The 6,298-nt window shown below is 30.9% G+C and overlaps 1 pseudogene; it reads left to right on the forward strand.

Moving 5' to 3' along the window:
• The first annotated feature begins 2,223 nt into the window (after positions 1–2,223).
• LOC149577203 (alpha pinene synthase, chloroplastic-like) lies at positions 2,224–6,005 on the forward strand (annotated as a pseudogene).
• The last annotated feature ends 293 nt before the right edge of the window (positions 6,006–6,298 follow it).

Below are 6,298 nucleotides of genomic sequence, written 5' to 3' on the forward strand. Positions count from 1 at the left end.
CTCTGGACTCGCTTAACCATGTGTCGTAATGTCACCTTGTCACGTGCCACCTAACTACCTACTATGTCATCGGTGAAAAAGAAATATCTTGCCATGTGCCAATTCTACCATGTCACCTGCCTCAGTAATCATGCTATGTGTCACATCATCATTCATTGGGCTGGCCCTGCTATCTCTCATCACCTATTTCCTTGGTCAAAATTGGTCAAACTTAGTAATCATGTCAGGTATCACATCATCATTCGTTGGGCTAGCCCCGCTATCTCTCATCACCTATTTCCTTGGTCAAAAATGCTCAATGTAGTTTAGTCAAAATTTGTCAATGAAGTACACAGTTGGCCAAGGCTTCACCAAGCATTTAATCATAAAGTTATTTTTTTATGAATATTTAATCATTATCATAATGAAAACTAAACTAAATAATTTTTGAAGGCCAAGGACGCTCGAGGAGAAATTGCTGCATCCATAGCATGTTATATGAGAGATCACTCCGAATCTAGTGAGGAAGATGCATTGAAGTCCATCAACTCTATGTTAGATGGACATATGAAAGAATTGAACATGGAGCTTTTCAAACATAACCAGATCCCAACATGCATCATGGATATTTCCTATGACACGTTAAGGTGTGCTCTACTTTTCTTCAAAGAGAGAGATGGATTTAGCATTTCTAGTAAAGATATGAGGAATCATGTCAAAAAAATTCTCATTGATCCCATCATCATGTAATATTAATAATTTATGGGGTACTATGATTATGAACTACTTTTTCAAGTATAAAAAGATTTATAAATTCTCTATAATCAAGTGATAGAGGATAATAAATCTCTAGGTTATTTCATTGTATAAGTTTGTTTTCATGTATTAAAAAAATTTATTCCTTACTATTGTTCCTCATTTTGACCATGACATATGAATCTCACGTTTCTGTTATGCTACAAATATCCTTCAATTTATTTTATTGTCTATAATTTGGTTTCAATATACAATTTATTAAAGGCTTGAGGTAATTTATTTTGAAGATAGGAATATGTCCATTTGATATAGATTTATGCCATATCCTTGTCATGTTAATATATTGCAATATCTTACATTTTTATTATGTTTTATTTTAATTATAGTTCAGGGGTTTGTAGTAACATCGAGGAGTTATTTTTGGCTATATGAGTGATGACCTGTCAACGTCAACATCCCACCACTTGAGCAAGTTCCCACTCACTAGACCAGTCATTTTAATGAGACCATGCAGTGAATGTTGACATGATTCTAGAGTGTATGGAAGAAATGAACTCCATTGATATCAACACCAAATAAATACGGTCATGTCACATTCAACCAGCTTGGCGAGCTTGAGTGCATGCACAGGTCATCAGTGATTTGTGATTTGTGCTTTTTTATAAATCAAACTCTGGAGAGTAAATGACATCCAATTATTCTGACAATACAATGAATTCTTGTGTACCATTTTCTTCTAATATTTATGATTCTAAAATAAAAATAACAGCCATAAAAATATCTTCAACCAATAAGAAAAATGGAATTGTGTTTCAGAAATTGATTTTAAAAATATTATCATTCAAACATTAGGATTATGAATTTTGTTTGCCATGCCAGTTAATATGAGGAGGTCTAATGAGAACATTAGTTCCCTTTTATATAGGCATATAGGGAGGGACTAATAATAGGCAAGGACTAATAATATGAAATCTAATGATTCCATTGGCTAGTTGCCAAAGATAAGAACTAATAATTAATTAAAAAATATATTTTAATTCTGCCACGTGACTGCATATTAATATATTGTCTTAATTTATTAGGTCCCGATACCTCTCCCATGTGATTGATTACTAAGATATTTCAAACAATTTCATTAGTCCAAATTGTGTGAAATCAAAGTCAAAGTAGGCCGGCATACCTTTCCCATGTGATTTATTACTAAGATATTTCAAACATGTTCATTATTCGAAATCGTGGGAAATCAAGGTAGACAGAATAACATACAAGTCTTGTCAAGTCAAATAAATGCGTATAAAAATTAGCTACTTGTTTCATTGAGTCAAAAATTTGTGATAGGTGTACCAGTATTTCATTTTTTAATTCTAGTGTATGTACCTCTCACAAGAAGTATAATTCATTAATATATCTTTTTGTCTACAAAAGGCCAGGAAATACCCCTGCAAAATCACCATTAGAAATTTAAGCCTACACTCTGCGAAGGCTCTGATGTCTGTCTCTTCCCTGGCTTGAGCTTGTGCTTGAAATCTAAGCCCACCCATCTCGTAAACACTTCTCCCAAATCATTCCCAACATTAGAAACAAAAGGTCTGAGGAATCCAATAATGAATAAGGCCATGGCCAGCACTAGAACTGTTCACGAAAATGTCACTAGGCGTACGGGAAATCATCATGGAAACTTGTGGGACGATGATTTCATACAATCCCTCCCTAAACTGCCGTACGATGTAATCTTCTTTCACACCATATTTATCCCATGCTTTGTTATTCCTTTCTTTTTTCTAACATGATAATATGAATTACAATGTAACTATCTATTTGTATTTGTTTTGTATGTAATTTTTCAGGCTACTGAATATCGTGAACGTGCCGATAGACTTGTCGGGGAGGTCAAAGACATGTTCAATGCATTGGGTGCTTCAGATTCTTCTTCACAAAGTTTTCTGAAACGCCTTAAAATGGTAGATAAAGTTGAACGCCTCGGAATAGGACGACACTTTCAGAAGGAAATAGCAGAAACACTTGATTATGTTTATAGTTATACTGTAAAAATCACACACTAGTGATTGATTTTTAAAATAAAACAATAAACTTTTTCGAAATTTAATTTTTCCCCTTTACATGTGTAATGTTTAAGACTGATAGAATGTTATAAACAAAGATTGTATGGTTTAAATGATGATTAAGGTGGTTGGCATGTCATGTGTATGATTGCAACTGAGAGTTATTTGAGTTGCAGGTTTTGGAACGACATCAGCAGTAAACATTTGAATACCACAGCTTTGGGACTCCGAATCCTTCGACTACACAGATATCCCGTTTCTGCAGGTATGATAGGCTTTACTATACTTTATTATATGAAAGGCTTTGCTCTACTTTATTATATGAAACTATTTTTTGTTTCTGGTTGAAACTATACGACTTTATTTCCACATCACAATACAACTTAATGTGTTTTATTACTATTATTATTTTAAGTAGATATGATGCAATGGCAGATGTGTTAGAAAAGTTCAAAGAAAAAGATGGAAAGTTCTTTCGTTGCCCCACTCAATCAGAGGAGGAGATAAAGAGTATAGTAATCTTGTTTCAAGTTTCATTGATTGCGTTCCCAGAGGAGAACATAATGGACGAAGCTAAAGACTTTTCTACTATGTACTTAAACCAAATCCTGCAAAAGACTCCCACTTCTAGTGCCAATCTTCTACAAGAGGTAGTAATGATGCTGGTGGTCATTGAAAAAGAAAAGATGCTATATTTTCCGTTATAATGATGCTTGTTTCTGTTAGAATGTTAGAATGTAGGAAATATCGTAAAGTTATTTTGTTTAAACTCTAATGCAAACACTATCGTGCGCAGATGTCACATAACTTAGAGTATGGTTGGCACACCAATTTGCCAAGATTGGAAGCAAGGAATTATATGGATATATATGGAGAAAATAGCTCATGGCTCAAGTAACTAAACTATTTTTAATTTTGAATAACAATAGGAACATGTATCCCCATTTTCTATTCCAGAATAACTATTTCAGAATAACAATTCCAATTCCTGTATTTCTATTCCTGCAACCGAACAGACCTAGAGTAATATTCTTACATATTTTTACTTTCAATGACTAATTTTTAGGAACGAAGATAATTAGAAGATTTTATATCTAGCTAAATTGGATTTTAATATTATGCAATCATTGTATCGAGAGGAACTTCAAATGATCAATAGGTAAGTTGTTTGAAAGATATTTAAACTACTTTCAAAATTGATAACACTTAATCATTTTATTAGTATAGGGTTGTTTGAATCTTTCATCTTGAATTGAATATTTGAATTAGGATATGCATATATATCTACAAAATAATGTTTATAAATTTGTAAGATTACTTTTTTCTATGCTTATAAAATATTTTTATTTTATTTTATAATTTTACATTGTATTTTTATGTAGTTGGTGGACTATTTTATTTATATCTTTCATTTATGAAATTTATTTGTGTTTATCATGTTTAGATGGTGGAAGGAGTCAAAATTATATACATTGGAGTTTTGTAGACATAGACATGTGGAATATATCTTTTCGGCATGTGCAATTACAGCTGAACCTAAATATTCAGCTTTTAGAATTGCCTTTGCAAAATTCTGTACCCTTGGAACGGTTATAGATGATATTTATGATATGTATGGAACACTTGATGAACTTGAACTTTTCGGTGACACCTTTAACAGGTATGAATTTATTTATGAACTATTTGTTTAAATTCTTTTATTTTATAAAATATTATTAATATAAAGTATTGACATTTGGTTTAGGTGGGATTCCCCTCCTGTAGATCACCTTCCAAAATATATGAAAATTGCATACCATGCACTTTATGATGCAATTAATGAAAGTGTACACGAGGCACAAAAGATTCAAGATAGAGACACTCTCCACCATGCTCGAAATGCAGTATAAATAAATACTCTTTATATTAGATGCTTGTCATCAATTCCTTCAAAATTTTATTTGTTTATAATACTACTTTCTTTTCAAGGTGTATATTTTTCATTTTATTTTCAAGAAAATCAGAATAAAACTATTGAATACACTATATATAAAATATGGGTACTATTTTTTAAATATCAATTATTACCAAAATTGATTTATTTAAATTTATTTCAAGATTAATTAAAATAAATTTTTTGTTTACTTCTCTATTTTCCATTTCTTCCATTCATCTAGTAATGACACTCACATATTTCTTATATGTTTGTTAAGTTCAACTCACTACGTATTTCATATTTAATTACAATGCACATTTCTTTATAATAGAGTATATCAAAAGATTTTTTAAAAGAGTGCATACATTTTCCTTAATATGGTTATTTTGAAAATCAGGTTAGTATTGATTAGGTTAATGTACTCAATTATTAAGATTAATTTATATGGTTGGATTTTAAATAAATTACATTTTATTGCAGTGGGATGGCTATTTAGATTCTATGTGGAAAGAAGCTAAGTGGCTTTCTACTAGACATATACCAAATTTAAGTACATACTTAAAAAATAGAGTAGAGAGTGCAGGCTCTTGTACAGCTACATTGGAAGCACTATTAACAGTAGATAAAATTTTAGAAGACGATCTTCAAAAAATTAATTATCCATCAAGGTTCAATGATCTTTTGGGACTGGCTATTGGATTAAGAGGTGATATTCGAACATTCAAGGTATGTCATATTGTACCAATCAAAATATAGTATTTTTATTTATAGAGAAACTATAAAGTTATTTTTTTAATGAAGATCTAATCATTATCATAATGAAAACTAAACTAAACAATTTTTGAAGGCCGAGGCAGCTCGAGGAGAAATTGCTTCATCCATAGCATGTTATATGAGAGATCACTCAGAATCTAGTGAGGAAGATGCATTGAAGTCCATCAACTCTATGTTAGATGGACATATGAAAGAATTGAACATGGAGCTTTTCAAACATAATAAGATCCCAACATGCATCATGGATATTTCCTATGACACATTAAGGTGTGCTCTACTTTTCTACAAAGAGAGAGATGGATTTAGCATTTCTAGTAAAGATATGAGGAATCATGTCAAAAAAATTCTCATTGATCCCATCATCATTTAATATTAATAATTTATGGGGTACGATGATTATGAACTACTTTTTCAACTATAAAAAGATTTATAAATTCTCTATAATCAAGTGATAGAGGATACTAAATCTCTAGGTTATTTCAGTGTATTAGTTTTTTTTCATGTATTAAAATATTTATTCCCAACTATTGTTCCTCATTTTGACCATGACATATGAATCTCACGTTTTTTTTATGCTACAAATATGCTTCAATTTATTTTATTGTCTATATTTTGGTTTCAATATACAATTTATTAAAGGCTTGAGGTAATTTATTTTGAAGATAGGAATATGTTCATTTGATATATATTTATGCCATATCCTTGTCATGTTAATATATTGCAATATCTTACATTTTTATTAAGTTTTATTTTAATTATAGTTCAAGGTATGACCCTTATTTTGTGTGTGTGTGTGTGTACACACACACAC

This window comes from Cupressus sempervirens, chromosome 1 (genome assembly GCF_028749045.1).
Source record: "Cupressus sempervirens isolate cs-2001-9-10 chromosome 1, ASM2874904v1, whole genome shotgun sequence".
In the NCBI taxonomy this organism is placed as follows: domain Eukaryota; kingdom Viridiplantae; phylum Streptophyta; class Pinopsida; order Cupressales; family Cupressaceae; genus Cupressus; species Cupressus sempervirens.